The 25,510-nt window shown below is 37.5% G+C and overlaps 2 long non-coding RNA genes across 3 annotated transcripts; one reads left to right on the top strand and one right to left on the bottom strand.

Moving 5' to 3' along the window:
• Window positions 1-7,349: 7,349 nt before the first annotated feature.
• Window positions 7,350-24,604, bottom strand: LOC127934880 (uncharacterized). 2 transcript variants are annotated; one of them, XR_008147926.1, is made up of 3 exons: window positions 23,434-24,604; window positions 23,097-23,298; window positions 7,350-11,107 (listed from the first exon to the last, which is right to left on the bottom strand). It is a non-coding gene; the product is annotated as an uncharacterized LOC127934880 (long non-coding RNA). The 2 variants fall into 2 exon arrangements; XR_008147925.1 differs by lacking the exon at window positions 23,097-23,298.
• Window positions 15,359-20,056, top strand: LOC127934881 (uncharacterized). Its single transcript, XR_008147927.1, has 3 exons — window positions 15,359-15,504; window positions 15,680-15,749; window positions 19,263-20,056. It is a non-coding gene; the product is annotated as an uncharacterized LOC127934881 (long non-coding RNA).
• Window positions 24,605-25,510: the final 906 nt, after the last annotated feature.

Below are 25,510 nucleotides of genomic sequence, written 5' to 3'. Positions count from 1 at the left end.
TCTGGATTCTCCCATGCTGTGGATGAACCTTGTATCCACCTATGTGGTATGATTAAACTAAGGGCTGATAATGAACATCAAACCGGGTGTGATGGAGCTGGTTTGATCTGTGTCTGTGTTTAGGAAATAGAGATGAGTTCGTCTTCTTATTCCAGACACACGCTTACTCCCTTTAATCTCAGAGCGCACAGGAGATCTTCACTGTCTTTAACAAGCTCGTTCCTGCTGATAAACAGAAATTAATCAAAGATAATGTTGTCTATGGGAGGGCTTTTGAAACAAACCTGGCGGTGGCTAGAGGTGGGCTGTAATGGTCAGTGGTGGAATCCTAATTGCAGCACTTTTCAAACATACTGCTTTAATATGTGTTTGAACACTCAAATGCGGTATTATAAAACTGAAAGTTGCCATCGGGGATGAATTTAATTTAATTTAATTTAATTTAATTTAATTTAATTTAATTTAATTTAATTTAATTTAATTTAATTTAATTTAATTTAATTTAATTTAATTTAATTTGCTATCCTTTTCATAAAAGCAGGTTCTATTTAATATATAACAAAATCATTTTTAGGTGTTCAATTACACATAAAGGGAGTATGTTGTTTTTTAAAGCAATACTTTTATATATAATAATAAAAAATGATCCAAACAAAACAAAACAAACAAATGGATTACAGTTAATTTTAATATGATGATATATATTTTAATTGTTCTTTTGTTTTTTTTGTTTGTTTTTTTCATTATTTGTTTTAAGAATTTTATAAAAGTAATCAGACACAAGGTTTAACTGTAATCCAAATTAATATTTATATTTAATATAAAAACAGGGATGAAATTGAGAATAGATGTATTTTGTGTGCAAATAAAGGGGGGGTGATTTTCTTTTCTGGGTTATAATTTGATTTTCAATCAGTTTAATAGTAAAGAAGGTCAATTAAAATTGTGTTGTTGTTTAATTTGAGATATTACATTTACTCAAAACAGTCACCTTTTCCAGACGAAATTAATGAACATATATGGAATTGATTTTGATTTCATTTATATTTATTGTGTATTTATTTATTTATTTTTTTGGCTGACTTGTTTTCTGTTTTCAGATTATTTATTTGTTTATTTATTTTATGTTTTTATCAGAATTAAAGCTCTTAAAATGAAGTGGGGAGTCTAGGGGGTTGGATTAAAAACTATCAATTAATGTGCATTATATTTGTTTTAAAACAAAATAAATGCATGTTATATTAGATATAGGTTTCACAACAACTAATCGGTAGCGGATAATCTTGCAAACATTACATCATAATTTGAGATGCTGAAAAAGAGATGTTAAAGCAAAGCATATTACATCCCTGGTCTCCCGTACCTTATTGTTTAGATAATTCACAAATGTATCTCATAATTCATCACTTCTACTGCTGCCCACATTAATTTTCTCTTGTTTTTACCCATATAGCACATTATCACCTACAATGCATTAATGAGGCATTACTGGCAGGTGAGGAGATGAAGGCAGCATGTAGGAAAGAAGGGCTGAGTTTTAGGACGAGTAAAGCCCAGCCTTTCACATACAGCCAGAAACAAATGGTGCCAATTAGTCCCGACTGCCTCACACACATAGAGGGAGGCCACGCGTCTCTGAAGGCGCAAGACTCTCTGTATGTGTTTCCCCATGATGCCTGTCCCTAACACTCCAGATGACAGCGGGCTCCAGAGTCCACCTGATACCTGTTGCCGTGGTAATAATGACCCTGTGAAGACGTGTAATTAAGTAATAAAGCTGGCTGGAAAAATGATGTGCATTGGCTGCCATGCAGTACCTTCCTGTTAGCTGACACCAGTGTTTTTTTTTTTTTTTTTTTTATGATTAAAAATCATGAGAGTCTCCAATAGTAACACCATTCAGTTTGCTACCTAATTACTTTGTGACTCAAGGCCAGCATATCTGATTGTTACACGTTGTTTGGGGTCAGGTAGAGGGCCAACACATTCACATTAGGAACTTGTACACAATTTAAAGGGATTGTTCACCCAAAAATAAAAATTATGTCATTAATAACTCACCCTCATGTCGTTCCAAACCCGTGAGACCTCCGTTCATCTTCAGAACACAGTTTACGATATTTTAGATTTAGTCCGAGAGCTCTCAGTCCCTCCATTGAAGCTATGTGTATGGTATACTGTCCATGTCCAGAAAGGTAAGAAAAACATCTTCAAAGTAGTCCATGTGACATTAGAGGGTCAGTTAGAATATTTTGAAACATCAAAAATACATTTTGGTCCAAAAATAGCAAAAACTACGACTTTATTCAGCATTGTCTTCTCTTCTGTGTCTGTTGTGAAAGAGAGTTCAAAACAAAGCAGTTTGTGATATCCTGTTTGCGAACGAATCATTCGATGTAACCGGACCTTATTTTAACAGTTCACCAAATTGAATTGAATCGTTTTAAACGGTTTGCGTCTCCAATACGCATTAATCCACAAATGACTTAAGCTGTTAACTTTTTTAATGTGGCTGACACTCCGTCTGAGTTAAAGCAAACCAATGTCCCAGAGTAATTAATTTACTCAAACAGTACACTGACTGAACTGCTGTGAAGAGAGAACTGAAGATGAACACCGAGCCGAGCCAGATAAAAAATGAAACATTGAACCGGTTGCATCGGTATGCATATATATGCATATTTATCACATATAGGCAAAACTGAGGTGCATATATGTGCATATACAGGAAATGCATCAAAATATTCTGAGTGCCCGCTCTCAGGGATCGGAATCTCACTCCGGTGCTACTTCTCCCTGGGGAGCGGGCTCGGCGATTCATCTATTTTCTTCCGAGGGGGTTGATGTGGAGAACGTCGCTGAGGATTCGCCCCCGTATGAGGAGCTTTTGGAGGTGGTTACTCGTGCAGTGGCCAAGTTAAACATCGATTGTCCCGCTGAAAAAAAGGCTGAACCGCAGAAAAGAAAACCTGATGAGCGTTTTCTGCAAACTAAGCCCCCACCGAGGTGTGTAAATCGTGGGAAAAATCCTTCTCGGCCCGCCTCTTCATCCCCGTTTCTGATCACAACGGCAACGTAGCGGGAATGAATGAGCCGGTTATAAGGCGATGCCCCAGGTTAAACAGACACTCGCGAGCTATCTGTCTTCCGGCGCGGCATCATCATTAAAGGCTCCGGTGCTGCCCTCCAAGCTGCTGTGCACAACATCAGCGCTGGTGGGCAAGGGGTACTCTGCAGCGGGTTAGGCTGGTGTGTGTCTGCACACCATGGTGTGTTACAGGCGTACCAAGCCGATCTGCTGAAAGATTTAAATGAGCAAGAGCACGTGAGATCTGAGGATATAACGGAGGTCAAGAGGACAGCTGATTTGTCTCAGCAATGGTAGCAATGAGACATTTGGGTATGTCTCATTGGCCTGCTTGTGTCCTCGGGCCTGTTCGGCGACGCTGTTAATTCTGTCGTCTGGGGTGTACTGGTTACACCGCATTACACGGCATCCGTCTCGCCTCAGTGCCATCAGGAGATCGTTCTGCTAACCCTGCTGGAGTTCTAGGGCGCAGCAGTCTCCCGCCCAGTTACCACCCAGAAAAGTAGCAGTGTTGAGTGGCTCACTGCTTCCGCGGAGGTCTCTACAACAGTTAGTTCAGTTGTCTTCTGCCGGTATGCCATTACATGGCACTGAGCTAGGTGTTCTGATTACACCAGCGGTCTGTCTCGAGAGACTGACTCCCTTAGTAGATCCACCAAGGAGGTCTGCACTCACGCCGTTTATACAAACTAGAGTACCAGATCCTTGTGTGGGCCCAGGACAAATTCCTCTTGCTCAGAGCAGTTCACATTCATCCAGCTTAACTGGGGCTGGACGCCATGGTCCATTATCGGACCTGATTTCCTTCCTAGACGGCTCTCCCTGGGAGATTCCCGTCAGGAGGGATCTCCTCTCACAGGCGGAGGGCACCATAGTCTACCCCCACCCGGAGCTGTGGAAGTTATGGGTGTGGCCCCTGAGGGGGCACAACTTGTAGCCTCCGGTCTCTCAACGGAGGTTGTTGAGACCATCCTCCAAATCCAGAGCTCCCTCAATGAGGAAACTGTACGCCTTGAGGTGGAAGCTTTTCACTTCTTGGTGCGGGGACCGCTAGCTCGACCCAGTTAACTGCCCGATTGGTACAGTGCTGGAGTTCCTACAGGCCTGTTTCTCCACAGGGACATCACACTGGAGGCGTTCCCCAAAACGTTCTCGACGCAGCATCTCGTTCCTTCGAGGAACAGGGGTTACATACGTAACCTTAGACGATTTTCAGCATTATTAATCCAGTCTTCAGTATAACAAGTTTATTCAGAAAAAACAAATAGATAAATTATAATAATAACTTTAAAAACCATCTAGTCATCTAGGCCTGAAAAGTTATTGCATAATGTTAGCCAGTAGGCAAATAGCTTTTTCAACATTTCAGCAATCTTATATTCAGAAAAATATATCCTCTTATAAAAAAATATATATATTCATTCATTCAGTTTCTTGTATGTCATGTGTCACATTACAGCAGTTTGGCTGTGAATATTGTTTCGTGTTTAACATGACTAAATTTTTTTTATATTATATTTGGCTCATTGTTGACTGGTCTGAGAGAGATAAACAGCAGTGCTGTTGATCAGCCTTTTGTGAAATGCTAAGACTGTTGACGGTATAACTGCTAGTTTGTTGTTGCCGCCAGATAAGCGTATTAACATCCCAAGAGGCTCTGGTATTTAGTAAATCACAAATCTGATTATTTTTATATTTAAAAAAATTACCAGTACTTCCTCTCCCGCCACCAATCAGCCTGTGGTCAGTAATAATATCTTCTGGAATGTTAAAAGAAACTGGTCAATGCTAATATTATCTGCTGAAAGCAGATTAGCATGGAGGACTGCAGATTATATGTAATACGGCGCATATTGAAATGCATGGGAGTGATCTGGCTATATTTGAGCCCAGTATTAGTTGAGATTCACACTATGATGAAAATCTCTTGCTTCTAAAGTGTTGCTTTTAATCTTTAATCTGTGACATTAAAGAAGTACTGCATATCCTCAGGCAAGCTGTAAAATAAATAACAATGTCATTATTTACATAGCAGATATTTCATTTCGCTCATTTTCAAATGTCAAAGCACGCCTCCTGTATGACGTCTTCATTTGTATGATATAAATGTCCAGGCTAAATATATAACCCAACGCACATGTGGGATTTTCAAATGTCAGTATATTCACGGGTAAACTAATGAGACAGTGTTTAGTTCTGCTGTTAAGAGAGAGAGAGAGAGAGAGAGAGAGAGAGAGAGAGAGAGATGTGTGTTTAGCTGGTTGTTGCTGGTTATTTTTTCGATAACTTGTTAGTTATAGTGAATCTCAAAATCTCCAAGCGCAGAGAACAGAGATGTGTCTCAGTGTTTCTAAAAAGGATTTCTCATGTGCAGATGTTTTATTTTTATTTTTTTTTCAGTTAACATTTATACCGGTGAAGCAAACATATATTTATTTCTAGACCAACATTTTGCTACATAATATGTTAATTGTGTTTTTGTGGATTACTATGATGTTTTTATCAGCTGTTTAGACTCCTCCTGACGGCACCCATTGACTGCAGAGTATCCACTGGTCACTGTCACTGAGCTTCATTTACGAGACCTGCCCAGAATTCATTTTTGTGTGGTTCATAAAACCATTCATATGCTAAATGTATTTGTATTCCTGCATTATAAATCATCCCTGCAGGCTTTACCAATGAAAATAAATTATGTAAATAAATAAAAGTCACAGTTATATTTATAACACACAATGGAGGCTGCATGTACTCCAGTGAGCATTTCTCAGGGTAGGTTTATTTTTGAAAATCAATTTCTGGCAAGTATTGGCTTTATGAAGTCTATTGAACTTTTCCTACCATTATTTCCCAGAACAGTTACAGTTCATTAAACACACATTGACCTTCTGTAATACCATAGCTCAATAGCATGTCACAGTGGGTAAAAGTGCCTTAGCATACTATATAAGCTTTTCAACACCTAATGTAAAAATAACACAATTCAAGAAGCATGTTACTAAATGTTTTTGTTTCTCTGTTTTTTTTTCCATGGGATTGACATCACAAAGTAACCAGGATGTTCCTCAAGCTTCAGTCTGGATTCAGAACACCTGAGAAGAGATGATGCCAACCCCTCAGAGGACCTCAGATGATGCCAACCCTGAAACAAAATACAGAACTACCTAATTTTGCTACAAGTTTGATTGCACAATATAATAATTTCTGTTAATAGTGTTCATTGTCTGTTTGATTATGTCTTTAAATGATTTTTCCGTACATTTACAAAAAAATTACTTCATTGAGAGCACAGTCTCCTATTGTCTCCTATTATGTCATTTTGAAGAGAACTGTTGTTGGTTTTATTATATGAAAATATGTTGTTGGCTGCCATTATAGCTACATATGTATGTTGTTTGTTATAAGCACATTTTGTTCCAAAAGCAATTCATATATTATATAATCTCTATATTTAAAAACAAGTACAGTACAATGGATTGCCTTGAAGTCTTTTATAGAAATTCCCTACATTCACAATAAACATCCAAGGTCCTTTTAAAATGCCATGTGCACAGTTCCTGTATGAGCCCATACTGCTGTAATCCACTGAAAGTGTAGAACACAACACTCTTTTGGCTGAAGTCCAAGGTAGTTGTTAAATCAATACTCCTTTGAAAATGTTTTTTTTTCCTCCTCTTTAGCTTCTTAAGGATTTCTAGCTCATAAATAATGATTTTGCTGCTAGACATAAGTGATTTCAATTGATCTTCTAATGAATTTCCAGCAGAAGGCGAATACTACTGCATAATTGATAATAATGCTGAATGAAAGCTCACATTTGAGAAAGGAAGATGGCTTCTGGCGAAATATTGTTATGGAAAACTGCTAACGCACAGGGAATGCAAACTTTGTTCATTCTGTAGGCATTCATAAATGTTTTAATACTGTTATTCTCATCATATAGATGGAGCTTCCTGAAAATCTCAACTGCCGTATGAGGTTCTGTATATGAAGTGGGATTTATGCATATTTTCCCCTCATCCATGGGATCAAAGCATAGACTGGGGTCAAGGGGTATGGTTTATTAGTCCGTGCACCCCTCTGCTTCTTATCAATCTATTTTAGATTACATATGCAAACACAGCAGCAAATATCTCACTACAACACTAATGCAATTGCGGCGACAACTATTTTCTTTCAGCTTCCTCTTTAATATCACAAAATGTCTTCACTTGCTTAATACCTGTGGCTTCCAGAAGAAAAGACTCGGGCAAAATGAAAGTAGAGATGATTTCTTTATTTGATTCCACTTTGATTCACACAAGATGTTATTCGGTTATCTTTGGCGATGCTGGAAGGAAAGCAAAAAGGCAGATTCTCTGTGCAGCAATGGAAGTGAAAAGACACCTCGGTGGCTGTAGGATTCAAGGGCATGCTTTTCATTACATCCTCTTTATTTGATACATACAACAGTCTGTTTGTGAGGAAGACGGCAAGATTAATGCAGATACAATTCAGTCGCAGCACGACGCTGACGGCTGTAAAAACAAAACATATACATAAGAAAATCTAGTTATTGTTCACCTTCAATGTTTCACTCTAATCCGATTTTATATTCACCCAATGCCTGTTTTATTGTGGTGCTGAGTGAAATATATCACAAAAGTTGAAAAAGCTGTATGTGTGTCATTTGAGGCGAATGATCACCCATTTTGGTTTTGAATATTCAGCTATTCTCAGAAATCCTTCATGGCTACGCTGAAAACAGATTTTCTACAGTGGCTTAGAGTGCAGCGATAACACGGAAGAGTGACGGTAACCTTGAAGAGTCCACTGAGAGTTTAGAGAAAGTCACTGAAACACAAGGCATTGTGGGAATTCCGAGCGGAGGCATTCAGCCAATTAGAGGCGAGACTGTCCTCAGGCAGCCCAGACCCAATCCCCATCCCTTAGGGATCTCTCTCTCTCTATCTCTCTTCTCTCTTTGCTCAATCTCTCTCTGCCTCAGTCCCTCTCCCTCCCTTGACTCTTTCCATCTTCTTCCTATTCCAATGCGGTTTGGCTTTTAGTCTTAAACTCTATTAACTCTGACTTATTTTATGCCTGTTCTTTACAACAGAGAGGCACAGATTGAGAGGGGTCAATCAGAGTTGAGCCCATAAGACTGGGAAGAAGAAACTTTTTTTCGATTACTATTTCAATTGAAAGGTCTTTGTGGAAAGGAGTTTCTCTTTGAAATGCTGATTCAGTGGCCTCTGTGGACCTGGAGTTATTGGACCCGCGGAACATTATTGAAAATTGCACGGAATCTTTAAAATCCTCTTGCAGGATGTGGCACGTAGGGTTATGAGTGTAAGAGAGGCATTGGTGTTAAGGAAAAATACACCAGCATAGGGAATGTTCAGACACATATCGTATTCCACAGTGACAATGACTTAACTGCATTAATCAGTGACAGTAGAGCAGTCTTGTGAATGAACAGCAAAAAAATAAATAAAAAAAAAATAAAAAAAATTCTATCAAAATATTTGGGTAAATGCTGCTGTTAAGTTATACAAATTAGGTTGTATTCTAGTTTTTATTTATTTTTATTAAAATGTATACAACCACTTAAAAGTATGGAGCATAATTATTGCATCTATGGCTTATTTCTATTTATACAGCATAAATATTACTGTGCACAGGAATAAATTTTATTTTTAAAGGCGTAAACGGAAACAATGTGTTATGTGTTTAAATTGTGATGTTTAAATATTACAATTTATAACATTAAATTTCACTTTGGTGAGAATAAAAATATTAAAGACATAAGATATTTCTACTACTACTAATTATCTTAGCGACACCCAAACTTTAATCAGTAGTGTATGTTTGATATGTTTACTCTCATTGTACAAAAATAAGATATTTTGATAAATGTATGTTTTTTTTAGACCAGATAATGGTAGTCAATGGTTACAAAAACTCTTTGGTTCCTACTGATTTTCAAAACCCAAAAGTCACACAGAAGAAGAAAAGAAATACAGGTTTTGAATGACACGAGGGTGAGTGAATAATGAACTAAGTAGCTTCAGTCGATATAGATAAGTTCTTTTTGCTTGCTTTCTTATAGAGTTGAACTACCTTGGCAAGCTAATAAATAGCTTTCCCAACAACATTTATGTTTCTTGGAGAGACATTATCAATTAATGCCTTCACATACTTCTCCATGGACAGAAAAACAAAAACAAAGGTTTTCTTTCTCCTTCCAAAGCCCTGTCTTCCTCCATGACTTGTGCCACACTGGAGCAGGATTTTCTTACTGAAATAAAGAAGAAAAATGCTTGATTGTGAACAACAGAGTTTGTCATCTCATGTGCTGTAGCCTTTAGTATCATTTTTAAACAACAGTAATAAGCAAATTTCTTGAACACAGTATGTAGTAATGCATCACTCAGAAAGTAATTGAACTCACTATGTATAACTTACATACAGAATCTTACTCGAAGTGAACAACATGGGGGTGTGTTTCTGTGTCAGTATGTGTTTATATGCAGAGGTGACTTATGTGTTGCTTGTGCAAGCAGAACTCATGTTGTAGAAAACATTTTGTCCTACTCTCCGTTGATGGAGAGCAGGGAGGATGTTTGGCCCTGCAGCACCAATCATTCTGCTCCAGTAGCACGGGGCTCCATGCAATTTGTGATAAGATCAAGCAGAGGGGACTTCTTTTGAATTCGGTTTGATGGTGGACCACCTCCGGGCAGATCAACACATAAACAACCAGTGATATAGACCCTCATAGGCCCTGCACTTCAATGACAGCATCGCTCTCTCTTTTTCGTAGGTTATAGGCAACAATCCCGACCTCTTGTATTGCAAGGCTTGCAAAAATAAAATAAAATAAAAAAGTGTGAAAGAAAAGTCATATTTTCAAACCGAACAGGTGTCTGAATAACCTTTCATTGCTTGTCTGTTCTCAGGAAGCTCTCAATGCTTTCAGATTTATTGCCTTTGCTTTCTGTCCCTATTTGTACATTTTGTTCTTATGGTTTTGGGGTCTTTTCATCAGTCTGGTGAAGTGTTTATTCGTGCGCTGCAGACTGGCAGAACACAATAACACAGCGCGCATCATATAGTTGGAGCAGCCGGTATCTGTTAGGCTAGACTACTGAATAATACCCATAATGGACTTGTTGTATAAGCTGAACGATATGGTGCGAGGTCATCTGAAGGCTGGCTCATGCATTTCCGTCTGCAGACGTGGGCATTCAAACTGATCCGACTGCAAATATAAAACACTGGTAAGCATAGTAATTGGACGAACATGAGGAAGTCCAGTAGATTTCTAGTGTAAGGAAGAATTTGACTGTCCTTATCAATTAAAGGGAATAAGTTGGAACATGCACACCCTTGAAAAATAACTACACTTTAGCATACTTTTAAAAAGAGTACTTACTTCAACAATCAGAGGTGTCTCTAGTCTTTCATCATTAATGGAGCACAGAAATAATGTACCCATATTTATATATATATATATATATATATATATATATATATATATTAATACTATTATGGAAATTGATATAAAATGTCAGAACAGAATTAATTCACAAGCTCCATCTGCTGTAAAGAGCTGCTTAATTGTTGGAAAATTATTTGCAAGTTATATATATATATATATACTTTTACAATTTAAAATACACTACAAATGTACATTCAATACAACATTTTTTACAAGGGCATCCTCTCTTCTGTTGAACTGTTTTTGGCGGAGCAAGCAGGGACAGATGCCACATGGCCCGGCAATCTGAATATGTGCTATAAAGCAACAGCTGGATCACGGTGCCCTTAGGATTTGACACTAACCTTGAAAGATATTCCTTACTTTACTAAAGTCTCCTTCTGTACGGTAGCTTGTTGGTGATCGCCCAGAAACTGCATCTGCACAGCAGCGCACATCAAAACACCACAGCGGTAGCAAAGCAGCAGACCAGACTGTGGGTTTGGCAAGGCCTTTCTGACCAACTCACTTCAGCCCGCCTTTTATCCAGCCGTTTACTGTAAACACACAAACAGAGCGGAGCTCAGCTTCAGTGGGAATGGGTAATGATGCTGGTGTGTGTATGGACTGCTGTCAGTGGTGAGCGGCAGATTGCACAGCATAGCCAAAGGATCCTCATAGGAACCACTGCTCAGATCTTACGCCCTAATGCCTCATACTGGACCATAAAGCTTGCGAAGGAATGCCAAGCAGCCTCTGCAGAGAGCTATTCTGGAGAAAACCGAATCGTGTTTATGCAGGCATGCTGTGTTGAGCTGTATCGACTTATCTATTTATATAAACAACATTTCTGGGAGTCAACTGTGAAGGAGTTTATAGTCAGCAATAACAGAACACGATTTCTTGACTTTCTGCTGCATCTGCTTTTGGTATGTAAGGGACAGTTTACAATCAGCAGGTCATTATAAACCAAAATAAACCCCAAGTTACCATCAGTGCTTAAATACTAAGTGCAGGTTATCATTTGTTATCAGCTGTAATTGCTGTCAAATGAAGTGCCTCTTTTTGGAAAAACTATAAATGTTGCTTTGGCAACTAACTAAAATTCCAAAAACAGAAATAATCAAGAAAGAAAGAAAGAAATATTTTTATATAAATATATAAAAAAGAATATAATTGAAATAAAAGCACACAAAACCTAAATTTAAATTAAAAAAAAAAAAAAAAAAAAATACAACTATTAATACATACTAAAATAGAGCATAAGTATTACATAAATTAAATGAACACTGGTAAATCATAAAGCACATTTAGTGGATCATTATAAACCCTCAATGTCAAGAAGAGGGGTACTATCTGAAGGGGTTTGCTTGATTGTTCATTTGCTTAACATTATCCTGCTTATTACAAAGCTACTTAAATAAATAAACAAACAAACATTAAATATTGTGTTAAGTAAATTAGTTTAATACATGAGCAAAAAATGCTACAAGAGACAAGGAAATAGCACAGCTTTGCAAAAGTATAGTTATGGGGCAATTATGCTAAAACATTTGACTGCAGAATACCACGACTGTCCAATGAGAATTAAGCATTCAGGAGAACCGTGTAATTAGCATGCATAATGACTACAGTAAATACCTGAAATCAAGTCATGATTTTTAATAAAAACAGTCTGTGTATCTGTGTAATTCAGTTTTGATTCAGATATTGAGGTGAGCTAGATTCAGGTGGTTATAAAAGGAAAAGCTCAGGGGAAATAACAGGCCCAGTGACCGCAGCAAAACACGGAGGCACAGTACAACCCATGCCAGCTTTAAAAATGGACATGAGCTCGGCTGAATATTACACAGCCATAATGAAGCCAAGTGCCCTGAAGTGCATTCTAATCATTTGCTTACTTGTGAGGGTGTAATGAAACAATAACAAAGCTAGTCAGTGCAATAATCCTGCTTATTTATGCATTCAAAAGACACTGAACTGATTGGAACAGCATGAAAACATGGCTTGATATTAACAACGCAATGTGCTAAATATGCTAATCACATGCATGCTGAAAATTTCAGCCTCAAACAATTTGGCAAATGTGTGTTTTGGGGCTACATTGCATTTGAAAATGTTTGTCCTCAGTTTGGATGGCATCGTATAAATACATAGGATGGTAATTCAACAGTGTGTCCTCCATGATTTTGCAGTTCATGTGTCACTGTCCCACATATGGAGCAGAGCAGAGCAGTCTGCTGTCAGTTAGAGAAAATTATCATGTTATCGTGTTAATGACAACTGCAGGCTATTGAACATGACAAAAATAAGGATGTTTATTTAGAGGAATCTACAGAATTTCAGTTAAAGGGTTCATATGATGCGATTTCAAGTTTTCTTTTCTCTGTGGAGTGTTACAAGCTGATTGCGCAAAGATAAGATCCCTGAAGTTGCAAAGACTAAAGTCTCAAACCAAAGAGATGGTTTATCAAAGTTAAGACTCTGCCATGCCCCCTAAACCGGCTCATTCTAAGACGCCCCCATGTCAACATCACTATGTGGAAATATTTGAGTAATGCCACCCAAAACATTCACGCAAAGAAAGAAGGCGTGGTGTCAGTAATGTAGGAATCTTTAAGATTACTTACAACAGAAACAGCAATGCATTTTATGGAAAACCATTTTATGAATCTAGGAGAGGAGGTAATTCTGACTTTGCTACGACAATCTGGCACTTCTGAATCAGATACTGTAAGTATGTTTTGTTATTAGGTTATGTATTTGCTACTGAATATTTAAGTTTTGCGTGTTGCGTGTATATATGCATAAGTCTCGTCAAGAGAGTTTCGCTCTATGTCTATCATAAAAATATAATAATAGTTTTTGTTTGGGAGCTTTTATAAAAATAGAGATATTATCATAAATATCATTCATTCTAAATTTGACTTATAGGCTACAAATAAACATAAACAGACTCAAATTAATAAGCAGGCTATTTTCATAATGCTGAAGCGTTAAAAATAAATAAAATAGAAATAATAAAAATAAATGTATTTCTGTGTGACTAATTTTGAGTCCTGATAAATTAATTCATTATGATCAATGTAGCACATATTCTATATTAAAACATTAATGCTTTTGAATTAAAATAGTTAACAAAGCATGCAAACAAACAGCCACTTTTATCATGTTCGTTTTGTGATCGCTCTAGTTCCAGTGACTTATTTCTTAGTTTTCTGATAACTTCTCTTTGTTGGTGAAATGATGAGGTTGCGTGTAAAGGGCATATTTAAGTGAAGCTTCAGGACCAACATTGAAAACGCTGCACTATTCTGGCCTTTGTGCTATTAGCCCCGCCCCGCCCTGCCCCGCCTGTTTTAAGCCCTGGCTTGCACTGGCCCGACAGTGGAAACGCGGTTACTGTGTCTGTCACGCCACTCTGTTCCCCTTTCGGGCTTGAACTGATGGTAAAACTAAGGACATTATTAAGTGTTTTTACATTTATTATGATAGATGAAGCTCGCGATTATGGAAAGGGAAGTTACATTTCCAATGAGTGCTTGTGGTGTTCAGCTAATCGCAATGCACTGGGTCAGTTGGCCAATCAGAGCAGACTGCGCTTGTCCGAGGGAGGGACTTTGTAGAAAACAACGAGAGGCGGGGCATACACTCAAAAAAATGATTTTTGCTCTTTGTTCAATTTAATTAATTAACATGAGCACATACAACATAACTATTTGTAAAAATGGTGTCAACTTAATTATATTTAACAGAAACAATGAAATTTTCAAAAAATTAGGTTTACAACATTTTTTTTAATTGAGTCAACAAGAATATTTTTTGTTCATCATAACCGGATGCACGTCATCAACGGAAACGGATGCAGATGGATTGCTCAGCAGCGAACATGTGAATTGGTTAAGTGGCATTTTTTTCTTATCTATCACCGTCCATCTAATTTTATTTAATTAACAAACTAATTAAAATATGCTTTCTTAATATCTTGTTGCATACCAGAAAGTTTTTTTCTATAAGCACTGTATGAAAATAGCTCTTAAGTGTGTCGTTTGTAGCTGATGTTAGGTTTCTGGATTCAGCACGTGGTGCAGACTTTCTTTTTTTCCTAAAAGTATCAAATAACGTTAAAATGAAGAATCGCGGAACAAGAGAGAACAGAAAACCCTTCAGTATCATGAATTAATGTATAAAACGGGCCATAAGACACGCCCGAAAATTAGAAATTGCCAAATTGTCCCCTAGGATTTTAAATTCTTACTCTGCATTTAGCTGTTGTTAGGGTGACAAAGTTTCAAATGTATATTTTAGGTCTTCCTCATCTATATTTAATTTATTGCTCGTCATTGTTAAAACGATTGAGATGCCAATCAAAGCGCACAGCAGCCAATCCAAGGCTTTAGATTAGTCACGCTTGTTAAGTTCACGTGCTCGTGACTGAATTCACCGCGTTCACGGAGTCTCTCGTCTTAAACAACAAATAGTGTTTTAGCGACGTAAGTATTACATTTCGCTGCTTCAGTAATTGTAAGTGGAGTTTTTGCATTTCTTCTGCGAGCTAGATTATGATCATGGACCGAAATTATGTCTGTGTAGGCAGCTAATAACGTTTATGTATGTGTTAATAATGTTATTCTGTTACTTGCGATTAATATATCAAGAGGAATAATCGAAAATGATTTCTGTCATAAATAAGTTGTCACCCTGACCCTGTACTAAATATTTTGTTTTCTTTGTAGCATTTTAACCTTTTTTTTTCTTTGCTGAATTGCCCATAAACAAGACCTCTGTAACTTATGTCTTCAGATAAATGATGAATTTCATCGGATCATAACCCTTCCTTTACACTCCAAAATTCAAACTGGATCTGTTCTCTGATGATCTGCTAAAAGTGTTTACCAAAAAGGGTGGAGTGTTTAGAAAAAAGATTCAAGATGTGATGCTGCCAATGTCTCAGGTAGTATTTTTATTTTTTTTTTCAGTTTTTTTAAATATTGCTTTTTAATACAAGCTATTGATATAGTGCTCTGTAATGCATAATGGCTCAGAGATGTGTATTGGAGGGTGTCATGTATGAATATCAGAAACTTGAAAAAATGTTTTGTCTGTTTTCTTACAATGCCACCATGGAGACCAAGCAAGAGTGCATTCTCAAGGGGCTGTGCATCTACCTGAATGAAGATGAATATGATGGAGTATTTGGTGAGTTCTTTTTCGTTACAAACAGTTATCACAAGTAATAACAAACTTGACCTTGCAAAAGACGTGACATGAAATTTTTTCAATTTAAAAGCAGAGACACTTTCTCATATATATATATATATATATATATATATATACGTTTGTATGTTTAAATATCAAAAGACATTCCCCATCAAAACTGCTGATGGGTAAAGAGTTAATGTACATTTTTAAATGTTAAAATATTGAGTAAATTGTAAAGCTCAGATATGAATTAAATGACTGATGTTAACTTCTCTTTAAACCTTTGTACTCCACACAGCCACTGGTTTAGGTTTACGTGATATCATCCTGTTTGATAAGCACAGTTCTTAATAGTCAATTAGATTCACCTTTATTTATATAGCACTTTACACAATACACATTGTCAAAGCAGCATAATTAAACAGGAAAATAGTTTGTCTGTAATGCAAGAGGACAATAACAAACAGACAGTTTTTGTTTTGTTTTTTAAGAAAAAGTCAGTTCATTGATTATTCAGTGATGTCATCATCCAGTTCAACTCTCTTCCAATAGTGTCTATGCAATCAGTCAAGCATCCCCATTCGCCAAAGGTGGCAGTGGCAAGGAACCAAAACTTAAAGGGATGGTTCACTTTCAAATTAAATTTTGGTATGTTTTAGCTTACCTCAAGGACTTCAAAGATGTAGGTGTCTTTGTTTCTGCAGTATTTCCCATTTTGATATTTTTAGGTCAAACTGTTCTTGTCTGTGACTAATATAATGGAGGTCTATGGTCACCACCTCAAAGAGCATGCACAGAGAAGTGCAAATTAAACAATTCCCCACCGTAAGTACACATTGATGACCTAAGACACGAAACGAGCGGTTTGTGTAAGAAAACAAACAGTATTTATATCGTTTTTACCTTTTGTACACAACCAGGTCCAACTGATGTGAGGACGCGAGTACTTCCTGTTGTGTGACGTGTGCGCGCTCTGGCTTAGTCTGCACAAGCGCGGAAAGCACACTCATTGTTTACACTTACTGTCTATGGTTTACACAGAGATTTCTGAAGTGTTACCTTACACTGTGAAGATTTAAACATATTTATACGTACAGGAAATTGCAATTGAAGATGATTTCAATACATCAACAGACAATGTTGAATTTGTCACAGCCATATTTGAACCAGAATACACAGATAAAGTACTCAGGAGCGATCATGGAAGCATCCGCTACGGCAGCACGTCTTCAAGCCTCAGAGACCGAGATCTCTTAAAAATTGGTGGTGTTTTAGTAGCAAGTGTTGTGAGATGCCGACAGAAGTGGAGAGCATATGTTGTCACGAATGGAACAACTACAAGACGACAAGGACTTTGACAGTATCGCACCACACACCTGCCTGACTGATGATCCTTGGTTTTCTCCGCGGTTGAGATGCAGCGTTTTGCACATTGTATTTAGTTTGCCACGTATAAACTGGAGGCGACGTCCAATGCCAGAGGGACCCAATGGCACACTGTCAATAGAGTGAGTAATGTGTTGTTTATTATAATTGCAACGATTATAGGGTGCATTATAAACAAATTAATAATTACAGTTACTGCATTATATTTCAGACAATGCAGATTGGTGGTGTATTGTGTGGTAAACAGTAAACAATGAGTGATGTACACGCGCGAGAGATCGCTTCCGGCACTTTCCGCGCTTGCGCAGACTAAGCCAGAGCGCGTGCGCACGTCTCGTCAGGAAGCACTCGTGCACTCAGATCAGTTGGACGTGGTTGTGTACAGGAGATAAAACCAAAATAAATAGTTCATTTTCTTACACAAACCGTTTGTTTCGTGTCTTAGGTCATCAATGTGTACTTACGGTGGGGAATTGTTTAATTTGGAATTCTCTGTGCATGCTCTTTGAGGTGGTGACCATAGACCTCCATTATATTAGTCACAGACAAGAACAGTTTGACCTAAAAATATAAAAATGTAAGCTACTATGGAAACAAAAAACATCTACATCTTGGATGCCCTTGAGGTAAGCTAAAACATACCTAAATTTAATTTGAAAGTGAACTATCCCTTTAATTAGTGACAGAAATGGAAAATATACTTTGGGAGAAACTTTATTTAATCTGGGTGCCAGTTCTCCTCTGGCCTGATGAAAACAGCAGTTTAATTCCAGGCTTCACGGGGAAGTCGTGGCCTAATGGTTGGAGAGTCGTACTTGCAATCTAAGCATTGTGAGTTTGAGTCTCGGGCCGGCAGGAATTGTGGATGGGGGGAGTGCATGTACAGTTCTCTCTCCACCTTCAATAACACGACTGAGCTGCCCTTGAGCAAGGCATTGAACCCCCAACTGCTCCCCGGGCGCCGCAGCATAAATGATGCCCACTGCTCCGGGTGTGTGTGTGTGTTCACTGCTGTCTGTGTGCACCTTGGATGGGTTAAAAGCAGAGCACGAATTCTGAGTATGGGTCACCATACTTGGCCGTATGTCACGTCACACTTAAAAAAAAAAAAAAAAAAAAAAAACCTTTAACATACAAAGTAATTACATTCCGTTTGTTCAGTAATAAATTAATATATTTTACAAGGCGCTCGTTTAGGTTAATGGCATTGCATCCATGTATGTTGGTTTGAAAATAAAGTGACTAATGATTTTATAGATGAAATTAAAGTACACGAACCTGTATTTTGGCAAAGATTTGCACCAATTTGGTGGTGCCAAGGACTGCGCTGTTATTAAGAAAATGGAAAAAAAGCTTGTACTCAGTAATTCAACTGTTTTCAGAGAATGAGGGAAGGGTGTGCTGTCAGCAGTTGTTTTAATTGTGCCCAGTTTTGGTTAAAGATAAGTAATATTGATTTGAAATAAGTATCGGTAGCATTTTATAATAATGGTCCATTAGTTAACTGCATTAGTTAACATGATCTAAGCAAGAACAATCCTTCTACAGCATTTATGAATCTTAGTTGATGTTAATTTCAACATTTACTAATGCATTATTCAAATCAAAAGTTGTGCTTGATAACATTAGTTAATACACTGTGAATTAGCATGAACTAACAATGAATAACTGTATTTTCATTAATATTAACAAAGATGAATAAATACAGTAATGTATTGTTCATTGTTTGTTCATGTTACTTTAAGAATTAACTAACATTAACTAATGGAGATTATTCTAAAGTGTTACCGAAGTATCAATGGCTCTTGAGAATATCTGGTATTTTATAAATGTAATTTGTTAATGTCATCTAAATTAATTAAAAATTTCGAACAGTCACTAAGTGATAGTTAGAGATTTTAAGGAAGCATAGTTATTCATTGTTGTGATATTTTTGTGATATTGACAAAGGCACTGTATTATTTTACATTATAAAGTGGAACACAGTCTGCCAAAGGGGTTGAGTTGGGTTGTGATCTGGTGACCGAACGCCATAGCATTGTTTTAAGATGGCTCGTGACTGTATGAATGTGCTGTGGAAGTAGAGTTGTTCACTAAAAATAACTGTTTTTTTTTTTTTCAAAGGATGATGACCCTGCAAGAAACGAAGCGGACATAAAGAAGACCTTTTAGGGATTCTGTGATGTAATGCATGAATTTGCTGATGCAACAGAAGACCCTGAAGATATCTGCATTGTGCTGGAAGATGTGGAGGTGCTCTCTGGTTTAGGTAATGTAGCATTGGCTACAGCCATGCTACTTGGACTAATATACTCTTTAAATCTTACTCATCCACAGGAGATCCATTACACTTTTAAGGTGCTCCAAAAAATGATTCTCGAGCTGAACTTGTGTAAATTGTCTGCCAAAGCACAGGCTCAGAAAACAGAACTCTTCATTTAGGTGTGCTGTTTGAGGATCCCTTTGTGAATGCTGTGTTTTATTTCCTTGTATGCTCATGTGATTAAGTTGTATCTGAATTTTTGCACGATGAGCAGAGGTGATTACGTCTCTCAATCACATTTAATATCATGTTTAAGAAAACAAAATAAAATAAAATTGTTATATTCTTATATGCTCATGTTTTAATTGCATTGTCATTTTTTAACTTAATGAGCATGTTTAATTGCCATATTTGCAGTTTTAAGCAAGAAGACACTCAAGGTTAAATGTGCTCATGTTTTAAATACAGATTTTTACTAAATGGATTGACTTAACATATTGACTTTCTTCACAGTAGACTATAGGTATACAGTAAAAAGGTTTTAATGTAATAGAACACAATTATTTCACTTTCATTTGGAAGTAACTGTAGAGTCAAGTTAGATAAGTGTAATGATTTAAATTGTTTCTAGTATGCAGTACAAAAATGTTTGTAGTTGACATTGCATTGTTAGATTTAGTAGACATGACCAAATTGAATGTAGTTAACATGGCATTATTTTATATAGTAGGCATGACAAAATTCAGAGTAGTTAACCTGACACAACTTTCTCTATTAGGCATGGCTAAACTTTATCTAGTAGAATGGAACAATTTTCTTCTTGTTGTCTTGACTAAAATAATTTAAGTTTACACAACAAGATTACAACAAATCATTTCAAACTAATTCGATATTGTTTGGAAAATGTAATTCAATTTCGTGGAAAAGTTTACTCAAATTTTTTTAAGTTCATTCAACAACTTTTTTTTTTGAGTGTAGAAGACCTACTATAATGTACAGTATTTGAAAAATAATGTGCGTTTTGAACATTAAAACATGTCAACATATTCTGTTACACCAAAAACTAAAAAATTGCATCATGACCCCCTTAAGACATTTATTTCAAGCTCTTATCGAGAACACTGAGTGAATTAAGTGTGTATACAGACTAAGGGATCTCAACAACCTCTAAAAGTGTTTGAAAAGAGTTTGTTTCTTCTTGACATGAGGAATCCACAATATGAGGAATCCTACTGTAAACTTATGGATGAGTGGTAGAGCTATTTACAGCTTGTTTGCCTGTAAATTCTCTGTCTTAAGGACCTCAAGTGCATTCAGATGTGTGCTGTTTGCTGTGGAGGGGTGTGCGTGTGGATGGGTTGCAGGCTCAGTCATTTGAAGTTATTTAAGAATTATTGAAGGCAGTTCAGAACAAAAAAAAAAAAAGGTTCAGAATGCACTATATTCAGTCAAAATGGATATAATAACTGTTGTATGAAGCTGAGCATGGCACGAGCTGAGGTGCATGACCCACTTTCTGCTATGAAAAACTAAGAAAAGCAACAGATTGAATGCATGTAATCTTGATATGACATAATTTACTTGCATTAAATGCTGCATTGTAAGCAAGTATAACTTCGTATTTAAGAGTCTTTGATGCAAGCACTTTAAGATCAATTAAGGAAAAAGTGCTGATGTTGCTAATACGGTCAATATGATGTTGGGGGAAAAGACTGGATGCTTGGTACAGTCCTTGAAGGTGTAACTGATGAGATGCCACTGAATCCTGTGTGAAAGTTGGCACAGAGAGAGACTGTATTAATTATTCAAAAAAAATCTGAATATTATTTTATGAATATATGAAATATATTCATATTATTCATATTCAATAACCTAGAAGGAAACCTAAACTCAACCACCACAAATGACCGCAGTGACAGAAATGCTATAGCCACCAACTTTACTTACTTTAGGCTTCAAGTGGCAACATGGACCCCCACCACTGACACAATGGCACGCAAATCCTCTTTTGATATTAAAAACTATTGTCAGGATTTACTAAAGACGCACATTGAAAGACTAGTGATGAAAAGGTGTGTAAACAGTGTCCCTTTCAGACGCAAAACTTATGGGAGGAGATTACTTAAATGAATCACGCAGCATGATTTACTACGGTTTGTGGTAGTCAATTTACTTTGCCTAATTGTGCCATTATTTACCAACAAAAAAATTAAAAAAAATAAAAAAAATCACATCTTAAACCAGATGCTAATTTTTGCTCCTCTTGATAGATTACGTTTGTCATTATGAAAATTATCTGACTGTCTGTGTTTACAACCTTTCGTTTTGGCTCCCCAATTTCATGTTTGGATGCATTTCATGACATTTTGGAAACAATGTAGGAAATTATGTATCATTAGGTCTCAGAGATACAAATGCGCTGTTAATACAGATGTTTTTTTTTTTTGTTTGTTTGTTTTTTTTTTCCATTTCTGAGGTAATTTGATTCATATGATATAGTAGCTTCTTCCTCCATTTTTGCCAGTGGCAGGAAAACAGAGAGATCAGAGTACACATATATGTAATATATAAGAGAAGCTTGGCAAGGAGTCAGTTGTCTCTTTAATCATCTTAATGTAATCTTTAATTCTTCAGTGGGTTGTGGTATGAATAGAATATAATATAATATAATATAATATAATATAATATAATATAATATAATATAATATAATATAATAATAATAATTTTGATTATTATTAAAACAATTTACATATAATAAATAATTGTTATCAATTATATTAAGTGTTTTGTCATTTAAAACATAAGTGAATCTACACCTGCATGTTTGTGATGACCCCAACCCTGCTGAACATCTGACACATGTTGTTCTGGCGCCATGCTGCACACACGACTGTACTTAACACTTTGCATAAGCATCGCGTAAGATCTTACAGCACTGAAATGTAATATGACACCTGTAACTTTTACCTCTGTAACCAGAGCCTCTTAACTGAGAAATACCTCAAGGTAGCTTTGAGTTCTCATCAATTACATCTGCGTGTGAGAGCTCTTCCTGTGGCTTAAAGAGCAGGTGGATGAGACTGAAACTGTGAAGTTGTACTTTTCCAAGAGGTGACTAATAAGTGATTTGCTAGCTGAAGGAATATGAGTTGACATGTTTGAGATATCAGTCTCCCGCTTATGGCTAGATTGTTATACCCTGTGAGCAGTATTGTGTTCCTGGGATGATTTGTGCCAAGAAAATGATCAAGGTGTTGGTGTATGTAATGTAATATTTGTTGCCAGAAGCAAATAAATAACAGCATACATGATACACTTTCAATTGAACTCACTAAAGAAACACACATAAAAGATGTGCCTACCTTTGTTTATCTCTAAAAACGCTTCATCATTCTCACCAAACTGTGATTAAACGACTACCCGATCACATTCCCGAGCGATTGTATTGACTCTTTCAGTCTGAGATGAATGTGCAATGCCTGCACAATCTACCAATTGTAAATTCAGAATATTCCCAAGGAGTCTGCACTCGGGAGGAGGGGGATGTGATCTTGTTCTCAATCTTGGGTTTTAATGCGCATCGGATTCACCAAAAAACAAATAAACATAATCCACAAAACCGCCCACCCTCACGCACTCAGACTAATGGGTTTGCATATTTGGCTGTCAAAAGACGAATAAATGAATGTCTTACCTGGACCCAAAAGTGCAAACGGGGAGGTGAGGGGGACGGCGACTCTACGTTTCGATGTGCAGTATTCAGCGCAGACATACGGTGAATATAAACACCAGCAAATGGAACAAAATAAAGCGGTGGCGAAAAAAGAGCGAGAGAGGGAGAGAGAGACAACTCTGTCTCCCCCTCCCCTTACAGCCTCCTTAATTTCTCTCCATCCCTATGGCACAAAGATAGAAGCACAGCCACAGACAAGCTAATCTCAACTAACCACAGCATCAGCAAGAACTGAACGCAAATGGATGGCAAACAAACTACATTTGATTACAGGGTAATTGCATTCGTCTAAACCTACCATAGTGTGAGTATATGTTCAAGTCAGTATGTGTGGGTCGCTGTTTCCCTCTCTCTCTCTCTCTTTCGCTCTGTCTTCCTCTCTGTCTGCTTCGCTCTGGCTGCGTCCAGACATGACTGGGGCTGATTTAGGTCACTGCGTCTGTCTGGTTGAGCTCAGCTTAGCTGCCGCGTCGCTGTTTCTGTTCGCCTCTGCCCTGCCCTCTGGACAAGGACTAAGTCTGGGACCAAAAGCCACCTTAACCCTGGAGTGGAGCGGCAACTTTGGCCAGTCAATGCGAACGGGAATGCAGTCAGGCCCAGCGGACTGGACGTCTCGGGTGGGACGAGTTTATGATGGGACGGACCGGTGACGCACTGGAATCCAAGCTTTTATCAGTGACTTGTCTCAGCCTGGGAACCTGGTCCGGTACTTGTAGACGATGCCGTCAGCAGCACCCCAAAAAATCACGATCCGTGCTCGCTTCTCCAAATTTTCTGTCCATAAATGAGACCGACGTTAATTCCAAGTTGTTTGACTCAGAGTTTGTCTTATTTTTTGGAGCTCTACTCTCTTCGAATGCTCTTCCCCGATTAAAATTACCCTTCAACAGCAAAAAGTAGAAGAGCGGCGGTAGTGCTCGGCTCCTCTGCCTCCCCGAAACAAGCCAGTAGACTGCAGCTGTGAGCTCCTGTGCCTCCACTCTAGTCGTCTGGCTGTGCCGCAGTGCGTCTGGGAGAAAAAAAAGTCTCTACGTCTGTAGCCGGAGCACTGCCACTCGCCTAAAACCACTGCCGTGACACAGAAATCAGCTGACTTGTGTCAGCAGTATGATGCGTCACCATTTGCTAAGCAGAAAGGATGCTGGGAAGTTTTTGGTGTGGCGTTTCCCCTGAAAACACAGACTTAACATTCCATTATAATCGACTCGACAGGGGAGTAACAGCGGTACTACTTATTTATAAACAGGAGACTGTATGAGAACGAGAACAGCAGCAATGCATTTTGTTTGGCCCTCACCCACCTTAACTTATGTTTTATTTTTTCCTCCACTTTTTGCTATCCGACTTGCCGCTCTGTCTCCCTTCCAGACTTCCTTGTTGCCGCTCTTTATTTCTGTCTCTCTGTTCCCTGTAAAGTACATACGTGGAATGAGGATGGCTTCTAAGTTTCCCATTTCTGGTACGAAAAGGTTCTCTCATCCTTCAAATATCACATCCTCTGATGGAACAAACAGAGTCAGACACATTAACAAGCTCACATGCCCACCCTTCCCTCATCAGGCTTTTCATTTTTGTGCCATGGCATTCACAGTCTCTTTATTATGGTACCGGTATATCTTTGTAGTCCTTTGTCTGTACTTGACTGTTGTAATTAGCATAAACGTAAAATGTCTTTGTCCTCAAATCCATATGGTTGAGACAGTTAAGGGTGAGACACTGGAAAGGCAGACATTAAGTTAGAACATTATTGAACTTCTGGAGTGATCTGCTTCCTCCATCTCCAACACTGATGCCCTGCTTACTGCAATTGTGAATACAATAATAGTTTGGAGTCCATGAGAAACACTTCTGTCTACCTCTTTCTTTCAGTACAACAAAAATATTCAACCAAAAATAAGACTTTAAAGTATATTATATCATTAGAATGTACGTTAAAATAAAACATTTAATTTTAAACGTTAACAATTACATTTTAAATGTGTACTTAACAGTCATAAAAGCATATTCTCTTTAAGTGCACTTAAGTGGCTGTTATTGATGGTTCAGTATATTATCTGCAAGTACAAGGAGTAATGAAATGAATGGGTAGTGGAGCTTATAAGCTTTAAAAAGGACACAAAAACACCATAAAAGTGAACCATACCACACATGTGCTATTATGTATATCCTCTGAGGTCGTCTGATAGCTTTGTTTGGGGAACAGACAAAGATATAAGTAGTTATTCACTGATATTACTTTAACTGCTGCAAACGGATCACTGACTCAGTTTCATTTGTGAACAAATCCTGAAGTTTTGTGATGTAAATTGTAACTGATTCATTGTAAACGGTCAGATGAACAAGAATGAGTCATTCATGAATCCATCATTGCTACT

Source organism: Carassius gibelio, chromosome A19 (assembly GCF_023724105.1).
Source record: "Carassius gibelio isolate Cgi1373 ecotype wild population from Czech Republic chromosome A19, carGib1.2-hapl.c, whole genome shotgun sequence".
NCBI lineage: Eukaryota > Metazoa > Chordata > Actinopteri > Cypriniformes > Cyprinidae > Carassius > Carassius gibelio.
The sequence above is the reverse complement of the archived record's forward strand: the minus strand, read 5'-3'. Positions and strand labels throughout refer to the sequence as shown.